Source organism: Crinia signifera, chromosome 11, assembly GCF_055691185.1.
Source record: "Crinia signifera chromosome 11, ASM5569118v1, whole genome shotgun sequence".
Taxonomy (NCBI): domain Eukaryota; kingdom Metazoa; phylum Chordata; class Amphibia; order Anura; family Myobatrachidae; genus Crinia; species Crinia signifera.
The window spans coordinates 65,066,534-65,088,365 of NC_139227.1; the positions used below are offsets into that span (position 1 = coordinate 65,066,534).

General features: G+C 49.6%; 1 protein-coding gene across 1 annotated transcript in view; it reads right to left on the reverse strand.

Moving 5' to 3' along the window:
- SLC29A2 (solute carrier family 29 member 2) overlaps positions 1-7,784 on the reverse strand; it is a 62,344-nt gene extending 54,560 nt beyond the window's left edge. Inside the window, exon 1 of the mRNA XM_083165027.1 lies at positions 7,673-7,784. The gene's annotated coding sequence lies outside the window, so the exon portion shown is untranslated. The remainder of the gene's footprint in view (positions 1-7,672) is intronic.
- Positions 7,785-21,832: the final 14,048 nt, after the last annotated feature.

Genomic DNA, 21,832 nt, shown 5'->3' on the forward strand with positions numbered 1-21,832 from the left:
CGGTTTCCTCCCACAATCCAAAAATATACTGGTCGGTTAATTGGCTTCCAACTAAAATTAACCCTAGAATGCCTCTGTGTGTGTGTATACATGTGGTAGGGAATATAGATTGTAAGCTCGGGTGCCGGACGGGGTCCCGACAGTCGGGCTCTCGACTGTCAAAACATCAACAGCCGGGTTCCCGACGGGCATCTGCTATTTTCCCTCGTGGGGGTCCACGACCCCATAGAGGGAGAATAGAATAGGTGGCACGCGTAGCCCGCAGTGAGCCCGTAAGGAGCTTAGTTGCGCTCACCATGCTGTCTGGGTCCGGCCAGTCGGGATCCCGACGTCGGGATAATTACTGTCGGACCCCTATACCACACCCGTAAGCTCCACTGGGGCAGGGACTGATGTGAATGTTCAATTATACTCTGTAAAGCGCTGCGGAACATGTGTGTGCTATATTAGAAAATGTTAATAATAATAATAAAACCGGACTTATTTTCTCTATTGGGACCAGAGTGCTATTGTGCCGTCTACTGACAACACATAAGTGGCAGCTGTTGCTGGGAAGGGATGTATCGGTATCCTCTCCCGGTAATTTTAATGAAACAAATCCCATTGGCGACAGTGGCTAACGCGATCTGAAGATACTGAATATTTGTGGGTATAACCAAAAAACACCCGTTGATGCAAATATTAAATAGGCCCCTTAGAATGAAACTGAGCTACACATACAGAATGGATATAATTATAGAAATGGCGTACAGACAATTAAAGACCAATTACAGATATAAATAAACACAGGCGAAAGGAGAAGAGCGGAGAATTTATAGATGTGACAAATGGAGAACTAAATTGCTGTGAGAGCTAATAATATATGGAAAAAGCTGGTTGGTGACTATACAAAGTCCATTTATTGTTTCCATTGCAAAACTGTTAAAAACGACTGAATCCGCAGTATCACAGCTGTATCCGCACAATTAGGCACTTGTTTAGTATTAGGTAAATTAACTACGTTCTGAGCGCAGGAGATAAAGGCTTTGCCTGCCTTCAGCTAAAGCTGGCCATACACCTACACATGTATTGCACAATCTGGCTGGTTAGAACAAAAATCATGCAATGTATGGGAGCAAATGACAATTGCCCATTTGTTCCGAAATGCCATAAAATGGATTTAACCAATTGTCTGATTAACCATGTTTGTCCTATTTTCAGTGTTTGGTAGCAAATTCTCATTTGCTCCCCTATATTACCAGATTGTCAGCTAAGCAGTGTGTTATCGTCATGATGGGCTCGTATAAAAATAGTCTTTCACGTTACAAATGTGGGCAAAAAAGGTTGATCAAATCTGCATTAAAAAATGCAGATTATTATAAATATGGCCCCATAGCCTAGAACGGATATTAGCTACAGGATCAAATGCTGCCCATACACAGTCCTATGTACAGGTACAATGAGATACATGCTCCTGTGCACAGCACAAAGTATATGCTGCCTGTACTTTTTTTAACTATATTGCATCACATCTAGTTCAAAACTAGATGCGACGCAATGTAGTATAAACCGCATGGTGCACATCGCACCATATATGGGCGGCAATACACAATAATACCACTTTCAGACATACGCAAAAATTTTGAGATAATACGTGTGTACCCTTCAAACCCAATGCGCAGCATGAGCCTACACACTTGCTGATGCAGGGGGCAATAATGTGACACAGAATGACATGCTGCAAAACAGAGGTCTTTTGTCGGTCCTTCTGCAGGGTCGACCAGAAGACATTGCTAACGAAAGCAGGAGTGCAGATATTACCTGACATTTTTGGTGTGATCTGCTGGATCAGATGACAAATAGCTTAGTGCAGGAGTGGCCAACCCTGGTCCTCAAGAGCTACCAACAGTTCATGTTTATTGGGCCACATGTGGATCTGTAGAATGTGGCGGTTAGGAATCAATGCACCACAGTTGAAAATATGACAATTAGTAATGTCTGCACCTACGCACCGGCTAGGTCAGTGATGGCTAACCTTAACACTCCAGCTGTTGTTGAACTACACATGCCAGCATGCCCTGCTACAGTTTTGCTATTTGGCAATGCCAAAACTGATGCATGCTCAACAACAGCTGGAGTGTCAAGGTTAGCCATCACTGGGCTAGGCAATCAAACACATTGACTGTTAGTAGCTCTCAAGGATTGGGTCGCAACACCTGGCCTAGTGTGTACACAGAAAAAATACCTACAGCTGTCATCCACTGCCTCCCCGTCACAAGTTCCGCCACTGGGATACAGAGTCTGATTTAGAGAAGAAGGGTATTTGCATCAAATGCCAAAATATGGTAATGCTACAGGAGGCATACAATGAAAAATAAAGATGCCTCCAGCAAGAATTGAAGATCAGATTCGTGCTTTCAAAGATGGAAGCGTCAAAACACCATTGTAACTACTAGTCAGGACGATCGCAGCCATCTGAGTAAGCCTAATGGCCCCCATAAACTAGGGAGGGGATGCAGTTTAAATCCTGGCATTCAAAATCCTGACGCCGAAATCCCGACACTTTCTCCCCCCATGGGTGTCCACGACACCCTCGGAGGGAGACTAAATTAGTGTGCCAAGCATAGCGAGGCACCGGGCCCGCTGCGTGGCGAGCGCAGAAAGCCCGCAAGGGGGGGCGATCCACGTCCCCCCCTTGTCGGGATTTCGGCGTTCGGGATTCCGGCGTCGGGATTTTGAACGCCGGGATCCCGACCGCTGGCTTTTCATGCCGAATCCCTAGGGAGACTTCACCTAGTGGTGAAGTCACCTGCAATCCCCTTCCCAGGTAGTTAGATCACGTGCTATAAATTGTAAGCGATCCTTTCGCATACAATATACCTCATGAGATCCCAGCCAAGCCTGCCCGGCTCAGATGCTATCCCATGGTTTGCTTCTGCAGCTGGTGAGTTTTGCAGGCTATGGCACATGGGACCGGATGCTTTTTATACAATTGATCACCACAATAGCATAAAAAGAGCCCAAATGACAGGTAAATCACCTAGTGTAGGCCAGCTTAACCTTACTCAAAACAATTGTTGGAAAGTCCTCTGCCGAGGCCAGGAAATCTGTGTTGACACAGACCCTTTTATTTGGATGGATAGCGCACTCTGTGGTTTGTTTATAGTGAAAATCAGTTGGGGAAGAGGGGGGGGGGGATGGAAAAGGGGTGGGGGAATAGAAGGGGGGGAGAGGGTTGAGGTGTGGGGGGTAGGAAACCTGTTGGGTGGGTCACTATCGTTTCTAAATAACAGTCAGGATGATAAATGGTAAAATAAGGAATGTTCATTTAATTAAGATGACAATAATTGATGAGTGCTCGATGAATGTCTGAGGACACCCTGCTGTCCCTATGGGAGCCCTTGCGGGGATTGGGATGCCAACAGGTTCCCTTTTACCATATGTCCTAACAGGACCTATGTCTCCTATATGGGATACAGTGGGGTGTAGAGTCTCTATAAATGCGATGGTTGACAGTGTGTATTGTTGGTCAAGAGTCCCTTGGGGATCAGGGTGCCAACGGGTACCTTTATACCATAAGTCCAGCGGACTTATGTCTCCTGGAGTCTATGTGGGCTGTTCAACAACGATGTAAATACACAAATGTCCTGAATGGGAGAATGGAACGCAAGTGGCGGCGTCCCGCAACTTGGTCCTTACCCCGTTCGCTGTTGGTACGTGAAGCCGTCCTGGGCTCTCTCGGAGTCCAGATGGGTCCCGTGGGTGCTTGGACCGATGCGGCGTCTGGTGCAGTTTCTCCATTCACAGCGTGTGTGTCGGGTTGCCGGTCTGTCTGACGCGGCGTGTCCCGGCGCACCGCTTGTGACGTCAGCGTGTACTTGCTTGCACGGAGGAGGATGGAGGAGTGTGGAGTATGCAGGCAAAGCCTTGTGGGTGCTGTAGTTTTCGTGTCATCGACACCATATATTGGACTGTGTCGACAACAGCTCCAGTAGAGCACTCATCAATTATTGTCATCTTAATTAAATAAACATTCCTTATTTTACCATTTATCATCCTGACTGTTATTTAGAAACCATAGTGACCCACCCAACAGGTTTCCTACCCCCCCACACCTCAACCCTCTCCCCCCCTTCTATTCCCCCACCCCCCCTCTTCCCCAACTGATTTTCACTACAAACAAACCACAGAGTGCGCTATCCATCCATCCAAATAAAACTGTACGTAAAGGGTTTTGGACAAATCCTTAGGATAAGCAGCACCACGCACATAAAATCAGGTAGAGCGCAATATACCCAAATTCTTGACACAGACCCTGTAATGCAAAATGGCCCGCATCACCTTCCACTCCCCGCACCCATATGGCCACAACTTAAGGCCCCTATTGTTTCTTATGTGGGCGCTTTGCAATTGGAAACAAATGAAAACAACCTGGGTAGTAACATACCGACATAGGGGTAGGGGGGGGACTTTCTCTAGACTTGCATGAGGTATCACATGCAGCCTCGCATGCGATACCTCGGCATCTACCACTGGGCTTCCTAGTGGCTAGGATTGCATACAATACAGCCTTTTGCAAACAATGTATCATATCATACCCTTCAACATCTGAAGGGCAAAAATAGGTAAACATTCAGAAAGGGGGCATGGCTTCATGGAAAGGAGGCGTGGTATCACAAAAAGGGGCGTGGTATTACACATCGTTCCAAACATTGTAATGCCCATTTCACATTTTAATAAACGCTGTAATGCCAATTACACATAAGGCCACACACTAAAGATTGTGCCACACATCATGATGCCCATTACATACTATATAAAAAACCATAATTACCATTACATATTTGACAACTAAATGCTGCTTACCTACATGCTCATTGCTAGGGGGTTCTTTCTTGAAGCCAGGGGCTTCATCATGCTCGGGGGTGGGGGTGGCCGGGGAGAAATTGCTCATTGTCCAGGGGGAGGGAATTGCTTGTTGCAAAGGGGTGGGGGTTGCTTGTTGTTAAGAGGGGAGAAATTGCTCATTGTCAAGGGGGAGTCGCCGGACTCACACAATTGAAGGAAATGACAGCCGGGCAGAGAGTGCGCTGCCCCACTGTATAGTCAAAGCAAGAGCAGCCTTATCCGTCGCTATTTTCAGACATGCTGAGGATATTGCAGGGCTACAGGCAAGGAGCCCACTCACCAAGTCACAGGAGGGCAGCAGCGGGAGCAGGGACCGGCACCTGCGGCAGAAGTGAGCGACATGCAGGGGCTGGACGGAGGCACTGGCTGGATACCGCCCATCGCGAGGTCCGCAGAAAGCCACAGAGCAGCCTGGCGGTGGCGGAGGGTGGATATGCGGGAGCGGAAGCTCAGACAGGAAACCCCAGATGCAGGCCGCGCCGGCTCCGACAGCTCCCCTGCGCAGAATCCCGGCAGGCAGACCTCACGGCCGCGATCCCGGCATCACAGGGCAGCAGCAGGTGAGGGCTCCGCGGGCAGGCGGCGGTACAGGGGTGTATTTCAGGATAAGGGACCTCTGAGGCTTGCTTCCTACATCCTCGCTGCTGTGGCCACTCCCCAGTCCGTCGCTATTTTCAATTCTCCCGCTGCTGGAGCCAATAGAAGCTTGTGATCTGGCAGCCGCACCTGATTGGCTCGAAGCCATCCAGACTAGGGAGAAATTATAATAGCGACAGAGCAGGGCATGGTCACCAGTCTGCTGCTGCTGATTTGACTAAAAGGTAGAGACTAGATCTAAAAAACCGGTACACATTCGGTACAGGCTGAATTTGCCGGTACAGACGTTAAAAAAAGGTACTGTACCGGCAAATTCGGTACTGTTGGAGGGTATCTCATATGCAATCCCAGTCATGGCTGTGAGATACAACAGATTGTTGTGGCAGCCATGGAGGGGACCGCACATCGGATCGGAGGTAAAACACATACAATATGACACTTTTCACATGATTTATATGGTTCAAAATTGTGTGAAAAAGGGCCATATGACACTTCCAATATGCAGAACAGGTCCTATGCAGTCAACCCACCATCCCATTCTTAAATAGTTCCCTAAGATTCTATTGCCCCCACTACATAGAAACTAGGGCTGGCCATTGTTGCCATCAATGGCAATAGTGCAACTGGTCATCGATAGTGTTTAACTAGGCAATGGATGACCATCGATAGTTTTACCTATCGATGGTCATCCATTTTGTTTGACTGATTGACCTGTGGCCCAATCAAAACATGGGGGCAGGGCTTTGCAGGTGTTGGGGGGCAAGCTATGCTCAGTGTCCCAGACATATTTGCCTACCTGACCCTCTCCATGCATGAGAAAATGCTCTGTTCCTGGACTTCCCTGGTAATGTATGATTGCCATCACCTGTGGTGAAACACCTTTACCTAGCTCCCCACAGGTGATGGCAATCATACAGGGAGGTCCAGAAACAGAGCATTTTCTCCCACATGGAGAGGGTCAGGTAGGCAAGTATGGTCCCAGCACTTAGAAAAAAACTAGTGGGGGTCAGGTAGGCAAGTATGGTCCCAGCACTTAGAAAAAAACTAATCAAAAGCAAAACATTGGTTTTGCAGTGCCATCGATGGAGGGAAACTATCTGGTTCTCCCCCATTGATGGTAAAAGTACTCAACATCGGCCATAAACCATCAAGGATTTTGAATAATCGATGGTCGATGGCCATCCCTAAATTAGAAACTATTATTAAGAAAGTATAATAGCAACTGATGGTAGTAAGACAGAAAATCAGGCCATGACAGACTGCAGATAACAAACGGATTATGGTCATGGGGGGCCGCAGTGCAGTGTGGGCAGTACAGCAGTAGCCCGCAGCTAGGTAGATGTACGGATGGAGCAGGGACTATGTAAAAACCGGACCGGACTATACTCCGGACCGCCAGACAGGACATCAAAATCTGCAGTCCGGAGCTTGTAGGGTCCGGTCCGTGTCCTGTCCGGGGGGGGGGGGTTCCCTGTGATAGCTATCACCAGGGACATGGGGGAGGGAAAATTACAGCCTCCCCGTGTGGTCCGGACCGTCCGGCTTTTGCTACATGCCCGGACCATACAGGGAGGCTTTATTCTCCCCCTCCTCCACTACCTGATGACAGGTGTGATAGGCAGCCCCCCCGGCGGTTTTGTCCTGGTCCGGTTTTCACCCATACCCGATGGAGCACCTATAACCCACCGTAACCCACGTGCGTTAATGAATGAATATAATGGGGATTTCCGCGTTGTGACTAATGTATTCCTTGAAGTAGACGAGACGGAATAGTAACCTGAAGAAGACACGACCGATGTGGAACGCTATGTGACCGTCTCACTGCGAACCTTGCTGCTGTGTGACTGTGACCTCTGTCACATACATGGGAAAAGCTCCACATAGCCGATCCGGCGTTCTGGAGTCCGGACCGTTCCGCCTGTGCTACTCCCATTCTCTGCCCTAAAGCAGCAGTTGGGGGCCAGCATGGAGCTGTACACCTTCAGAGATCGCTGCAAGGAGCCGTTCCGGCTTTCGATAAGTCCCTCGTTAACAATGGCTAACCAACCTGCCCTTGTGCGAACCCCCGGCTTCCCCCGCCATGTGTAGCCCGCACAGTGTGTAAACCCCTACTACGTGTAGCCCTCACCCTCGGATATATATTTAATTATTCCCTCTGCCATGTGTAGCCATTATACAAATGGGATACCTTCCGTAACAGGGACGCCTCGGGTACTTGCTGCCGATTGATGTAGCGGGATGATGAATACAAAAAGGCGCCTTATTTTCCCGCCCCCATCAGCACGCTCAATGTTAGCAGAACTATGCGCAGCAGAGAGTAAGAACTAAGAAGAGAGAGTGAGTGTGTGTGACTGTGTAGGCAGCACAAGCAGCAGGGTGATAGTGATGGCTTTTTACATATTTCTCTCTACTCTGCTCAGTTGTATGTGTGCAGAAACCAGACCAATGAAAACATGAATGTATGTACTACATTGAGCGATACTTCCTCATCTTTGTGGCCACCACTACACCAGTTACGTTAGCTAGCCAGTAGCCACTAAAGTGACTAAACAGTTACGTAAGGAATTTTGGCGAGGGAATCTTTACAAATGCTGTGTCCACGCCACCTTTTGTAAAATTATGGCATAGGCATACCTCCCAACAGGACCCTCTCCAGGAGGGACACATTGCTCTGCTCCTGCACTTCCCTAATGTATGATTGCCATCACCTGTGGTGAAGCACCTTTCTTATCAATTAACCTGTTCAACACAGGTGATGGTAATCATACATTAAGAAAAAAGGGTACTTGTGTATTAGCACAGCACCCTATTTGCATACGTACGGCACCGTAGGGAAATCGCATCGCATGCGGGTTTTTTGCATGCGATGTGACTTCCCTATATAATTTATTCACTGCTCTCTGCCCGCGGGCGGTGTGACATCGCACTGCACGCTAAATCGCATGCGATTTTATAGGGTGAGATGCCATTTACTTTACTATGAGATGGTAGGTAGGGATGGCCATCGGCACATCCCCCATCAATGGTTGCCATTGATGGCTTCTAGAGCAGGAACCATCGATGGCTATAAACCATTCTATCTCACAGCATCGATGGTTCCTGCCATCGATTAGCCGCGCATACGCAGAGCAACGGGAAGGGTCGCTGCGGGCAGCCTGCTCGGCCGGGATCCGCGCGGAGAAGAAACTTTAGCCATCAATCCAGTTTAAGTTTCTTTTGCGCATGCGCGCATCTTCTGGCGGGGCGGGCCGCCCGCAGCGATGACGCAATGACACTGCGCACGCAGTGCGCATGCGCCCACAAATTTTACCATCGGAAGCCATCCATCGATGGGATAAAACTATTCGACCATCCACTATCGATGCCCAAAACATTGAGCACTAGGTCCCAACCATCGATGTTTTGGGAACATCGATAGTCGATGGCCATCCCTAATTGTAGGCACCCCCACCCCCCCCCACACACTATCCACTTCACCCCGAAGCGTGGCAAGCGGCGGCGGCGGAACGCGTCCTCCCGACCTTTTCATACCTGTAAAGCTTAAACAAATAGTTTTGTTTTTGCTTTTTCCCTAAAGTGCTGGGACTCGGAGCATAGCTCCGCCCCCAAAACCCGTGGAGTATTTTGATTGACCTACGGGCCACTCAATCACAGAAAATGGATGACCATTGATACACAAAAACATCGATGGTCATCCATTGAATAGTTATACACTATCGATGGCCAGTTGCACTTTTGCCATCGATGGCAACCATCGATGGCAAAGGCAACGATGGCCATCCCTACGTGGAGTCGAATTAATATAGTGTGGCGAGCCACTGAGCCCGAAGCGCGGCGAGCGGATGCAGATTACGTGACATGTATTCTGCTCCCCCTCGCTGTGCTCGCCACACTATATAAAATCAACTCCACGCCGACGTGGATAGTGGGGGTATGAAAAGGTTAGGAGGACGCGTGCCTAGAATCTCATTGCATCTCATAGAAGTGTATAGTAAAGTAAATGGCATCGCACCCTATAAAATCTTATGCGATTTAGCGTGCGATGCGATATCACACCGCCCGCGGGCAAAGAGCAGTGAACAAATTACATAGGGAAATCGCATGTGATCGCATCACACACAAACCTTTTCATACCCCCACTATCCACGTTGGCGTGGAGTCGAGAATAGAATAGTGTGGTGAGCCCGAAGCGTGGCGAGCGGACGCGGATACCTTCACAGGTAAACGCGTCCCTTCGCGGGCTTCACAGGTATCTGCGCCCCCTCGCGGGGCTCGCTGCACTCGCCACGCTTCGGGCTCGGTGGCTCACTGCGCTCGCCACACTATTCTATTCTCAACTCCACGCCGACGTGGATAGTGGGGGTATGAAAAGGTCGTAGGACGCGTACCGCCGCCCCTCGCGGGCTCGCTGCGCTCGCCACGCTTCGGGTTCACGTTGATCGTGGGGTGGCGTTAACAATTGTGGGGGCCATTTCACACTTCAGGGTGCCTATTTGGCCTCTGTGGGCCATTTAACATTGTTTCCTATGGAAAAATCGGGTCAATTGAGGCATTGAACAGGAAAATCGGGTCAATTGAGACATTTAACATTGTTCCTAATGGGAAATCGCGGGCATCGCGTCGGTCGCATCGCACCCGATTTTTTTGTGCATTCAATGCCCGCGATGGGCGCCCTTCTAGGTAAAGAGTACCGAAAAGCCTAATCAATTGGTACAGGAGAGAAAAAAGGTTGATACCTACTGCCAGGGGCTGGCTGGCAACTTTTAGCCTGGGGGGCAAGTCTAGAGCACTGGCCCATAAGTAAAGGCCCCCTTACATTATGCGATTTGGGCACGATTTTGCCCGTTTCGGATGAATCGGGCCGTGAAATCGTCCCAAATCGCATATGGAGACCCCGTGCGCATCGGATCGGAGTCGGGAGGTCGGACGGGCTGCACATAAGATATGCTAAATCTTATGTGCTGCCCGGAGCCGTGCTCCCCCGCAACGGGGGACCTACCAGAGCCGGGCGGAGGGATCAGGCGCAGGGAGCCGGGGAAGAAGCCGCTGCCATCAGCGGGAGCAGGGGTGGCGGCGCAGAGTACCAGGGAGCCAGGCAGGAGAAGACGCAGCAGCAGCCGGGCTAGATCAGCAGCAGAGCACTTCCAAAAAAAAGCCCATACAAACACATAGGAAGCCATTCATTGGCTGAGACCTCTCTCAGCCAATCAGCGATTGGCTGAGACCTCTCTCAGCCAATCGCTGATTGGCTGAGAGAGGTCTCAGTCAATCAATGGCTTCCTATGCATTTGTATGGGCTTTTTTTGGGGGAAGTGCTCTGCTGCTGCTCTAGCCACTTGCGCTGCTGCGTCTTCTCCTGCCCGGCTCCCTGGTACTCTGCGCCGCCACCCCTGCTCCCGCTGATGGCAGCGGCTTCTTGCCCGGCTCCCTGCGCCTGATCCCTCCACCCGGCTCTGGTAGGTCCCCCGTTGCAGGGGAGCACGGCTCCGGGCAGCACATAAGATTTAGCAAATCTGTGTAGCCTTATAGATCTTCAATTAAGATCAAATTAATTTTAAATTATATACACTGCTTGTTACATAAATGGGATATATGAAGCCTAATAAATTAGGTATTAAAATTTACTGTATCTGAATAATATATATATATATATATGTATATATCATTTTTGTGCATAATACCTCCATTAATCCTTACTCTCTATACACACACAACCTGTAGTCCTACAAAACTCTTTACACACACCCACACAGTGGTCCCTAGGAGCCCTGATCTGATGCAGCCACTATACTGGGATCTCCACCACGGCTTGCCATGACCCCCAGCCCTTTTGTGCTGATGCAGCCAGGCCACACAGCAGGCACACCCTTCTCCCACTGACCTGCTACTGTGGCCCAGCTTTGTTTATTGGAAAATGAGAATACCAGAACCAGCTGACATACTATTGGTCCCCCATCTCTCCTTTTTCTAGGCACAGTCCCATGCTCTCCTTGATAAAAAAACAGAAGTGGACCTCAGTATCAGCATCAAGTGTGCCATCCTCTGCTGTCTTGCTTTGTGCCTTCTCTGCAGCTGATGTGCCATCCCATGCTTCTCTTTGTCCCCACCGCAGCATGGTGTCCTCAAACGCTTTGCCCATATGAGTCCACTACACGGGTACAGACCCTGATATTTGCACAGCCGAGATCAGTGGGTGGCGTCTGGGAGACTCGCAAGGCTGCGAAATTCGCAGCCTTGTGAGTCAACCAGAATAAGAACCAAAGCGTATGCACTGCGCTAAAGAATATGAAAGCAGCTCAACTGATGGGCACTGCATCAATGATATGAGCACTGCAATGTGGAGATGTAAAAAGTGTTAAATATATGTAAACTAAGACAAAAAAAATAAAATGTAAAGAAATAAATAATAAAATAAAAATAAATAAACTAAAAATAATAAAGAAAAAACAACAGCTAAGGGCACTTGTAGAGGAATTATTACAAACAATATTTTTAGCTCTTGAGAAAAACAAGAGTCCTTGATGCTGAGATAAAGCTGCACTTTCCACTTTCCCTATCTCTAAAGATTGTGATTGCTGTCAACGGACGGCTCCTGACGATCCCTGCAGTGTGTGCAGCCAGGTACATGGGTCACGCTTTCAGAGCTCTGCTCACTTCACTGAGCGAGCGGATCGGATCTTAGGCAGGCAGCAGTCTCTGGCAGGGGAGCAGCACAGAGACTGTGGAGGGGTTGGTAGGATTGCGGGATGGTGGCAAGTTGGATGGAGGGATCGGCGTTTAAGCGCAGGACTCTCAAAACTAGTAGATATTTCTGAGTCGCCTCCGCCTGCCGGCTCTTCCAGAATCCCCACACTGGACGGCACACATCAGATACGCGGGCAGGCAGCGTCGGCGTCATGACGTCACCTGCACTGAGGCCATGTCCTCAAAGCAGGGGACTGGCGGCCATGTTCCTGTAGCTGCGGCCATGATCTGAAGGCCACGGCTAGGAGGAGGAATGGAGGAGATCGCCAGGCTGGCGCCCGCAGCAGTGACTGGTGAAGCGGCCCGGGGGGCACATGGAACCCTGCCCCCCGGCCAAGCCCGCCCCTGCCTACTGCACTAGAGCATATTGTAAAACACAGTGCCATTGGTGCTACGCATTCAGGGTTAGCATGTCCACACATAGGCCATTTCCTGTTAGGCCCACTGCCAGCTGCAAATGTAATGTTTAGCCCAAACAGCACACCTCCCAACTGTCCCAATTACTGCTGGACAATCCTACTAATTAGAGACTATCCCAGTGTCCCTTGGGGCGGGCCCGGGGGGGGGGGGGGAATTCGGGACAATTGGGAGCTGTTGATCATTGAATAGATTCTGTGCACCATACTTAAGGCCCCCATACACTAGCCGATTTTGGTCAGATTTCAGCCAGATCAGTCGGATCTGGCCAAAATCGGACCAAAATCGGCTAGTTTTGATGTCCCCTCAGATCCGATGCGCGGTCCCGTGCGCATCGGATCTGCGTCGGGTGGTCGGACCTGCTGCACGTCCGACCACCCGACTTGGGACCTAGTGGGGCGGTGGAGGGAGCAGGGGGGGCTGGGGACGCTGCGGGGGACACGTCTGTGTCCCCCGCTGCTGGGGACAGCGTCTGTGCGGCGAGAAGGTAGAGGGAGCAGGGGGGGCTGGAGACGCTGCGGGGGACACAGGCTGCATAGAGCCGGGCAGGGGGAGCCGGCCGGGAGCTGTCAGTAATGAATAAAAAAAAAAGCCCATACAATGAATGGGCGGCCTGTGATTGGCTGAGCGCTCTCTCAGCCAGTCAGCAATTGGCTGAGAGAGCGCTCAGCAGCCAATCACAGGCTGCCCATTCATTGTATGGGCTTTTTTTTTTATTCATTACTGACAGCTCCCGGCCGGCTCCCCCTGCCCGGCTCTATGCAGCCTGTGTCCCCCGCAGCGTCTCCAGCCCCCCCTGCTCCCTCTACCTTCTCGCCGCACAGACGCTGTCCCCAGCAGCGGGGGACACAGACGTGTCCCCCGCAGCGTCTCCAGCCCCCCCTGCTCCCTCTACCTTCTCGCCGCACAGACGCTGTCCCCAGCAGCGGGGGACACAGACGTGTCCCCCGCAGCGTCTCCAGCCCCCCCTGCTCCCTCTACCTTCTCGCCGCAAAGACGCTGTCCCCCGCAGCGTCCCCAGCAGCGGGGGACACAGATGTGTCCCCCGCAGCGTCCCCAGCCCCCCTGCTCCCACCAGCTCTCACCTCTTAGCCCCCCCCCCCCTGCTCCCCGGGTTTTTTACATGTGATAAATCGAGACGATTTATCACATGTAAAAAATGGCACATCAAGTGCCAATCTAATCAAGCTCCCCCGGGGAGCAGCCGGGGAAGCTCAGGGGGAAGTCGGGGGCGACTTGTCCTAAGGACAAGTCGCCCTAGTGTATGGGGGCCTTTACCTACCCTCCCAGAGTGGCTGAAAATCGGGGCCAACCCCCCCACCCCCTCCTGGAATGGGTAGGCAAGCCTCCCGCATTCTTGTCCATCGTATCAAATAACACCCCCCTACAGTCCCCTCCTCTGCTAGTAAAATACCGGTGTTCGTAGCTCTTCAGGGAGGGGACAGGGCTAAATTATGCAAATGGTGCCATTTAGCCACTACCTGAAGAGTCGCTTATCACACCATTTACCGTGGTGGGTGTGGGGCTTAAAGGGGCAGAGGTATTAAGCCTTAACAAGAGATAAATGCAAGGGTGATAAGGAGAGATAAACGTCCAGCCAATCACCTCCTTACTGACTTTTTTCAAACACAGCCTGTAACATGGCATTTAGCAGGTGATTGGCTGGACATTTATCTCTCCTAGGCCCTTATTCTGATTGACGCGGACTTTACCGCGTACTTACGGATCGCGTCTTTATGGCGTCTGCGCATGCGTGGAGAACGCTACGCGCATGTGCCACGCCTTGACTCGGTACCAGTTCGGCCAAATCCCGTCCAAAACTGTTCACCGCTATCAGTCGTGAAATAGGGGCGTATTATGGGCGTCATGCGGAATGACACATGGGCGTAGTTTCAAAGTGGGCAAAACGGGGCGGAAACATGGGCGGACACGGGGGAGTACACTTATGTTGGGGGGCGTACATTCGGAAACCACTCCGAATGCACGCGATCAAAAAGGGCAGAAATGTGCGGTGTCCACAAGTGTACTATTGCTTTGCGGACACCACTCGTTCATGCGGTAGGCGAACGTACGCCTAATGACTACAACCATTAACACCTGAACCCAATAGAATCGACTCCTTTACTCATTACTCACTAATAGGACGCTTGTCAGTGCTTTAATTGAAACCATTGCACTTCAATTGCTGTAAGGGTTAATGTGTGCAATGCATGTGTTAGGCATGCTTGTAAGGATATATTGGAATCTAATTGATTCCAATTCCAAATAAGCATTTTTTTATGAGGATAGGTAATTGAATAAGTGGGTCATGTGATGTATAGCAGAAGATACTTCATAGTGGGTTGTTTGGCGTAAATACTCCGCTTACGTGCGGTAGCACCGCTTGGCTCCCGTTCGGATGCGGTATTCCCGAGCATACTCTGTAATACTCTGTAATACCGTGCCGAATAGGAGTGTTTCTCCCGCACACGCATGCTTTGTATGTCGTCCGTAAACACGCCCTGTTCTTAAAGAGTGAGTCCGTCCGAATGCGGAGGACCCGTGGGCGTTTCTACGGACGATGGCCGCACGCGGCAAAACACCGTGGCGTGCGGACCGCACCGTAAGAATGCGGGAATATCCGCACCGATCAGAATAAGGGCCCTTATCACCCTTGGATTTATAGCTTGTTAAAGCTTAATACATCTGCCCCAATGACACCAAGCTCCATCCCCGAAAGTCCTGCAGAGTTCCCGCACGGGCTTCTCCCGGACAGGAAACTGAAATATAGCATATGCTATCCATTGCTGGGAGGAACCTGGGGGTTGCCCAACCCCTTGTTTGCCCCAAAATGAAACAAAAAAGGGGTTGCAGTGGTCAGCCACACCCCTTTAGTCTGAGTCTCTGACCCAGTGGCGTAGCTATAGCTCCGCAGCCCCCGCGGTGGTGGGGAGGCGCAGAGAACCTGTGGGCGCCGGGGGTCTGCGGGGCTATAGCTACCACTTACCCGCTGCAGACAGTTTTCTGTCTGCAGTATGGGGGCAGCCATTTTCTAAGAGTCCGTTTTCATTATAGCAGCAGGAGCCGGCGCCGGGAGATACGGGACCGTGACAGGCAGATGCGGCCGGACAGGTACGTCGAGGGGAGGGAGGGGGCCGAGGGGAGGGGGGCGCCGAAAAATATGCGGCGGGGGGGCGACAAAAAGGTAGTTACGCCACTGCTCTGACTATCTTGTTGCCGCTCTGCCCCTTTTTCACCACAGGTGAGCCATGTCCCCCTGGTGGGACCTGATAAATTGGGAGGTTTGAAAGTGGAGGTTGTATTCAGGGGGGATGAGGAGGATGGGGGGGGGGGGGGATTAGTTGTGATCTGTTGCGATTTTTTTTTATTAGGGAGGCCAATCCGGGGAATCCCAGGATTGAGCATTTTTCAATCCCGGGATTGAAAAAATGCCCCGGGATTGGCATCCCTAACAGCATGTGCATATTCCAGGTGTTCCCAATCTTTTTTGAACCACGGCACCCAAAAAAAAAAAAGCAGAATATATGTAACATTAAGTAGATTGGGTTTATATGCGATTCTTAGGGTCAGTTAAGCGGTAAAGGTCATTCTGTTTGCTTCTGTTTGTACACATTTTATGATTGGCAGCCACCAGCACTGGTTTTGCTTATAAATAATTACCATAAATTATTTGAATTGGTCCTGGACCACCAACCCAGGGCACCCCTGCAAGTGTTCCGAGGCACCCCAGGGAGTCACGGCACACAGTTTGGGAACCACTGGTATATTCTATATATCTCCCATCTCGACCACTCCGCTCTACACAAGATTTGCGTCTCTCTTCTGCACGGATCACTAGCTCCCATTCACTAATACAGGACTTTCATCGGGTTGCTCCCATCCTATGGAATGCCCTTCCACGCACAATAAGACTCTCTACTAGTCTCCAAACTTTGAAGTGTTCCCTGAAAACTCACCTCTTCAGGCAAGCCTATCATATTTAAGTTCTACACGCATAACCCTCTGAGGCACTTATGTATTATATAGCTTCCCTTCTGGACTTGTAACTTGGTGGGACTGCTATGCTATTACTGGTGCCTGTCCTTGTGTTTCCCTCCTATATCCTTATAGATTGTAAACTTGCAGCAGGGCCCTCCTACCTCCAAGTCTGTCTGTTGTTACCCAGTTTGTTTTATCACTGTCTACTATTGTAAAGCGCTACGGAATCTGCTGCGCTATATAAGAAACTGTCAATAAAATAATAAATAAATAAATTCTGTTTGTAATTGCGACTGTATCTGCATAAAAATGTTCTGCTACAGGGTTTCCCAGACAAACAGTGTAACATTGTTTGTTATGCACGTACAGTTGCAATTACACACAAAATGTATCATTGTGTGCAACTGTATGTCCAAAACGAATAAGGCCGGTGTCTGCATGACTGCACACAGATTTCTTGGCCTCAGAACCTGTCAGAAACCAGCCAGGCTGATTAAGCCTCAGCTTACATAGCCTGGCTAAAAAAATAGTGACAATGATGAAAGATGCTGCATTTGCTTTTGGTGGACGGAATTGCAAAGCTGCTTGTGTGCGGCACTGCAATTCCACCCATCCGTCCTAGTGTTTCAGCAGGAACTGTGCACGAGGCTGACTTCATAGGCGTGCGCAGCTCATTTTCTTAGGGGGTGCACCATTGGAGGGGCATGTCTATCACCGCCTACTGGGCATCAATGCAAACTAAATAGGTGCCTTATTTATGTATATGGATATCAGAATGAATCACTCACCCCAAAGGCGCACTGCAATCATTTACACTGTAATGCCCATTTCTCTCTCTATCATCCATTAGGGATACTGGAGTCACTTAATATGATGGTGTATAGATGGGTTCCAAAGGAGCCAGTGCACATAAAAATCTTCAAAAGGGTGTGCTGGCTCCTCCCACCCTATGCCCACACCCACAGATTAGTTTTGAAAAATGTGCCCAAAGGAGAGGATGCACATTCTGGGGCTCCAGAGACTTTTCTTCAATTTATTTAAAAGTTTTGTTTATTTTGGCATGCTGTTTGGACATAAAGCATGCCTGTGACGCGGGACCTCATTGGGTGCGGCTCTGCTCCCTGCAGACAGAAACCAGTTCTGGCAGGATAAGTGTACCGCCGGGCATTGCGCCCATGCGTACACGCTCTGCAGCATGCCGCACAACACTACATGTCTGAAGATCGTCAGAGTGGTGAGCTGATACCTGGGGTCCCACAAGAGGGGCTCCCGGTTTTTACATTGTGCGGCATTCGTGCAGGTAGGAATACGGACCCTCTTGGGGGGGATCCCGTACCCCACCTACGCACACTTGCAGTGCCAAGTGATCTGGGGCTTTCCAGCCATCACTTCCCACTGTCTTAACAGATTTGCCAGTATAATCTCAGTAGCTTCGGCGCTATTACAGGGGGCGGAGCTACCTCAGAGCGGGAACTGCATTCAGCGCCATTTCCTCAGCATAAGTGGCTCAGATCAAGAGTGGATTCACAGATGGCACATCACTGGTGGACATAACACTACTGGGAACATGCTTCCAATTCTGGCTCCTCAAAGGCTTATTGATCTAACTTGCTTGTGTAATCTACCATTGGAAAGTGCACTTCGGTGCCGTCCGTGACCTTACCTATGAACACAATCTATATTGCTCATAACTGCCATTGTATGAGTAGCCTACTATTATCTTGATTCCCTAGGAGTATTGCCGAACCAAATATATATCAGGTGGAGGCAGCCATAAGGTGTGAATAACCTTAGGACTGTATCGCCCCTGCAAAGTGTGTTTGAAGTACTGCACCAAATTGTTATTCTGCCATTACATGTGTCTAATTAACTACTTAATCATCAACAGTGCTTAAACAACACCAGGGTGAACTGGGTGATCAGATCAAATTAACACTGACACCCAGAACTCCAGCCATCCTTTGGACTGAGGGTACATGCCCTGCCCCCTCTCTCTCATCCGCAATCCTATACCCAGTAAGATTGTGGACAGCAGAAGTGGGGTCCAGGCATCAGATTCCCCTGCCCTATCTATTAATCTGGTATCCCCTAGCGGCTCTCTCATTGGCTCAACCACAGTTTTTTTTTCCCTGCAATGCCCTAGGGGTAACAAGGGAAATACCCTGTGGCAGGGTCAACAGCAGAAGCACATCTTTGCGCATTCAGATCCAACGACACTCTCTCATTATCACCAATACAGCCATACCTCACTGAATTGCCTGGAACCATCCGAACCCAGAAGCTAAGCAGTGATGGGCCGGCCAAGTACCTGTCTGGGGAACTAACAAGGAATAGCCGGTGCTGTAGATCATCATAACAGCAGAAGCAACTACGCTGAGTGGATGATGCATGTGATTTCTACCTCTATTTTCTCCTGATTTACTATCCTCCCTCATACCCCCCATTGTTGTCCTATCAGACATTCCGATCAAGGGGGTGTGTCCTGCGCCACCACATCTGTCATCTCCTCCATTCTTGGTAAAGTCAAGTACATACCTACCTGCATTTTGTTTTGCTTCGTTTTGTTATTTAGAATTTATTGGAAAACAATCAGTATTTGTACCAAACAATCAGTATTTGTACCAGGAGTAACAGTCATTTATAAACATTTTTGCCCACTCTACGCTAAATAGCAATAATCAGACCCAGTCACCTGTACGGTGATCTGCTACCCTCACGTGGAGAAATCAACTATATATTAAGGTGCATGTATTTAACACACCTTTGTACGTCAAAATTTATTTTAGTGTTAACCAATAAAAGTTATATTTTAAATCACTAACATCATATCACATTCATACATCATTCACAAGTGTGCCCCAAAAAACCTTGTCGGGTTCCCTTTAGTCACCTTTTGACTTTCCCTTTCAAGTCCTGAGCCTGGACAGAGTCTCAGTTCACCTGTGTACCCATTTACTGGGCAAGATGGTTGCCTCATACGAGGCGATTCAATACAGCCGTTTACATACCAGGGGGTTCCAGCTGGACTTCCTTCACAAATGGTTGGATTCACACCTCTACTGATGCATCAGCTGATATGCCTTTCTCCTCAGGCCAGAATATCGCTGACATGGTGGCTGAAGTCATCCCAATTATTGGAGGGACAGAGCTTCGGAATCCAGGACTGGGTTCTCCTCACCACAGGTGCAAGCCTGAGAGGTTGGGGCGCAGTTACCCAAGGAAAAAGGTTTCAGGGCAAGTGTCAAGCCTCGAGTCCCTCCTTCCAATAAACATACTGGAACTCAAGGCAATATACGAAGCCCTGCAGCAAGCCTCCCATCTGCTCCTAGGCTGGGCTGTTCAGGTGCAGTCCAGCAACGCCACGGCTGTGGCATACATAAATAGTCAGGGAGGGATGAAGAGCAGGGCCTGCATGAGAAAAGTGTCCAGGATCCTGCTCTGGGCAGAAAATTATCTGAGCACCATCTCAGCCATTTTCATACTGGGCAGCAGACTTTTTCAGTCGTTACGACATGTATCATGACATGCATCCAGGACAAGGGGGATTACATCCTCAGGTGTTCCATCTACTCACAATCTGCTGGGGGTGTCTGGAGACAGACCTGATGGCATCTCAGCCCAACAAGAAACTTCAGTGTTATTGCGCCAGGACCAGAGACCTTCAGGCGGTGGCGGGGATGCCCTGTCGATACTGCGGCCGTATCAACTAGTGTACCTGTTCCCTCCATTCCTGTTGTTGTCTTGAGTGTTACAGAAGATCAGGTTTGAAAGGACTCAGGTGATTCTCATCACAACAGATTGAGAGTGATAAACGGTACTTGTGGATTATCACGGCTCCCATCGCATGCCATCGCATGCCAAATAGAATGGCATGCGATGGGATGCGATTTTTGCCGTTATTTAACGTTTTTGACAAAATAGCATGCAATCGCATCGCATGCGATTTTTAACAGAAAAGCATCCAAATGTATTGAAATTAGTATGAAACATGTTCAATGGCCCCCAAATGGCATTTTTGAGGCTGTACCACCCCCACTATCAACGCAAACCCGAAGCGTGGCGAGCGCAGCGAGCCCGCAAAGGGCGGCGGTATGCGTCCTACGACCTTTTCATACCCCCACTATCCACGTCGGCCTGGAGTTGAGAATAGAAAGTGTGGCGAGCGCAGCGAGCCACCGAGCCCGAATGCGTGGCGAGGGGACGCGGACACCTGTGAAGCCCGCGAGGGGACGCGGATACATGTGAAGGTATCCGCGTCCCCTTGCGGGGCACGCTGCGCTCGCCACGCTTCGGGCTCGGTGGCTCGCTGCGCTCGACACACTTTCTATTCTCAACATAACAGCAGAAGCAACTACGCTGAGTGGATGATGCATGTGATTTCTACCTCTATTTTCTCCTGATTTACTATCCTCCCTCATACCCCCCATTGTTGTCCTATCAGACATTCCGATCAAGGGGGTGTGTCCTGCGCCACCACATCTGTCATCTCCTCCATTCTTGGTAAAGTCAAGTACATACCTACCTGCATTTTGTTTTGCTTCGTTTTGTTATTTAGAATTTATTGAAAAACAATCAGTATTTGTACCAAACAATCAGTATTTGTACCAGGAGTAACAGTCATTTATAACCATTTTTGCTAACTCTACGCTAAATAGCAATAATCAGACCCAGTCACCTGTACGGTGATCTGCTACCCTCACGTGGAGAAATCAACTATATATTAAGGTGCATGTATTTAACACACCTTTGTACGTCAAAATTTATTTTAGTGTTAACCAATAAAAGTTATATTTTAAATCACTAACATCATATCACATTCATACATCATTCACAAGTGTGCCCCAAAAAACCTTGTTGGGTTCCCTTTAGTCACCTTTTGACTTTCCCTTTCAAGTCCTGAGCCTGGACAGAGTCTCAGTTCACCTGTGTACCCATTTACTGGGCAAGATGGTTGCCTCATACGAGGCGATTCAATACAGCCGTTTACATACCAGGGGGTTCCAGCTGGACTTCCTTCACAAATGGTTGGATTCACACCTCTACTGATGCATCAGCTGATATGCCTTTCTCCTCAGGCCAGAATATCGCTGACATGGTGGCTGAAGTCATTCCAATTATTGGAGGGACAGAGCTTCGGAATCCAGGACTGGGTTCTCCTCACCACAGGTGCAAGCCTGAGAGGTTGGGGCGCAGTTACCCAAGGAAAAAG